We start from the raw sequence: 2410 nt of genomic DNA, 5'->3' as shown, positions 1-2410 counted from the left end.
AACAACTTCCTTGCAACATGATCACATCTACTCCATCTAAAATCTGAAGTCTCGAGATGGTTTGTCTCCCTGACAGACCTCCCACACTGAATCATTTCCAAATTCATTGCACTTATCTCTCAAATGTCTTCTCAAGTTCTGATAACTTGAGGTTCCCACTAGAAAACAGAGTCACAGACCAAATTTATCTGGAATCCTACATTTGATGTCCTTGGCATGTAGATGCCCCAAACCTCGTCTCACTGATACGAAATCCTACACTCGCATAATGCACCACGAATCCCTGTCATCCCTTACTTGACCGATAAGTAAATACCCTTAAGCCATTTCCTCGATACTAACTATCTCGCACCTGGTCCAATCACCAGATTCCCAAGAGATAAATATCGAGGCTACCCAGCCTGGACTCATCTGCGTCACATACTGATTATCCAGATGTTCCTGCAACTCAAGATCCAAACCCTTGACTCAATAGTCTCTACTAGTTCCATCCTAATTTCCCATCAGGAGTTTGGGTTGCACCTATGTATTCCCACTGCTCATTATACATAATCAAGGTAATGCCGACCGACGATTGGGAGTTTCCTAACTCCCACCAACACAACCTAGGCCTAAGCAGCCACTTGTTTTTCCCCCATTTGGGCTTAATGATGTTCTTCTACCTCTTACACCTTATGGACCTCCAATCCATTTGCATCAATATGCATGACATGCCCAAATCCTATGCCGAACAACGCAAGCGCCCCATAGTTAGCCAAACACAATGATCACTCAGCTCTGGAAATCCTGAAGAACACTCTTGTATTCTTAACCAATCAGATGATCCAATCACTTTCGAAGCCACCCTTTTACCAAATAAATCCGAAGGCAAAAACAAATATACCCGGCAGACCTACAACACTCTAGCCTCATCACAAGTGTCCAAAATCTTGCTGCCGATCCATCAGATCAGACACCCTAAGTCGAGCATCCACTCGCAATGTTACTTGCTGAGACGATCAATCCTACTACGCTGGTAGCAACCCATACTCCTGGAGCAATATATCCATCGTATAATTTTCGCATGTGTCGTACTGAATACGACCCTACTAGCCTCTCAAACGTCGTTCAAAAGTCTTGGGTCTCTTCCTAAGACCCCTCACTAAATACACCTGACCTGAACCTCTCTTCCCGAGGTACTCCAAATCGATCTCCCACCCTCGGGCTCTGGGATTCATATCATTCAGGGTCTCAAACCCTGACACACTCACCAACTCTATCGTTAATGGCTAAACTGCAATAGTTGGCGTAACCTTTTCCCTAAACCGGGCTACAACTACTCCGAAGACATAGTCTCCAATCCTGAAAGCGCAATAGATCGCACAATCAATCCTTATCGCCTGATACAAGAGATCCATGACGAACTCAAAATCCTGACAATCCTTCCACTAACTGACTCACTACTGGAGTCGGGACCAAACCCTCGTCCTTCCCCTTGCGTGCTCATCCTCATTTTGCACAACAACTATTTCCACAGTGCAATCATAACCAAGGATTCTCCTTCCCATAGGCTTCTTAGATTCTCCAAGACTCTCACCGATTCGAGTATGGATCCTGTGCTCTCAGTAGTATGGGCCCAATACTACCTTCCACACCTATCCATACTTTCCTCAGGAATCCTCCTAAATCCTCTAAGTCACCTACTCCACTGATGCAACAAATATCCGCTAAACAGCAGCACAATACCCACCAAAGCAACTCCTAGGCTCCCCTAGGTTCCCAACCTCACTGAACCGCCCTACTAAACTTATTGGAGAATATCCTAGGCTTTCCTAGGTTCTGAACGTCACCCTGCCCTTAGCTGCTGAAAAATTCCCATTAATGTCAACTAGCTACCTCATGAATATATCCACATGCAACAGAGATCAGATAATCCTTCGAGTAAAAGTCTCAACCCTAGAACGGTTGGACTCAGACGAGAGCTGCGCAATAGGGTCAAGTCCATCTCTCTAAGATTATCAAGCCTGTGCCACATGTGACTTAGCATATTCACTTAGTAGCTAAATCACATTACTAAGAGTCCTACAAAGCACAAAGCAAGCAGCATTCGGACAATGGAAAACTAACCAACATACTCCAATCAAGCAATTATATCCACACATACAATTCGCAATCAGGTAGCTCTTGTCACTAATCTCATCCTAGGCTTACCCTAGGGTAATCTCCGACCCATGAAACTATCATAGAACATTTGAACCACATACCACAACTCATGCTATCCACATTAATCCATCCTCACTCCTGGTTGCCTTTTACATGCAAATTATACACAGAACAAGATCTAATATATTGTCGAATAATAGACTCTACCCAAGGACCACAACTAGACAAGGAACATGAAATAAGGCCAACTCAATTATTCTAAGGCTAT

Source organism: Lactuca sativa, chromosome 4 (assembly GCF_002870075.4).
Source record: "Lactuca sativa cultivar Salinas chromosome 4, Lsat_Salinas_v11, whole genome shotgun sequence".
In the NCBI taxonomy this organism is placed as follows: domain Eukaryota; kingdom Viridiplantae; phylum Streptophyta; class Magnoliopsida; order Asterales; family Asteraceae; genus Lactuca; species Lactuca sativa.
The sequence above is the reverse complement of the archived record's forward strand: the minus strand, read 5'-3'. Positions refer to the sequence as shown.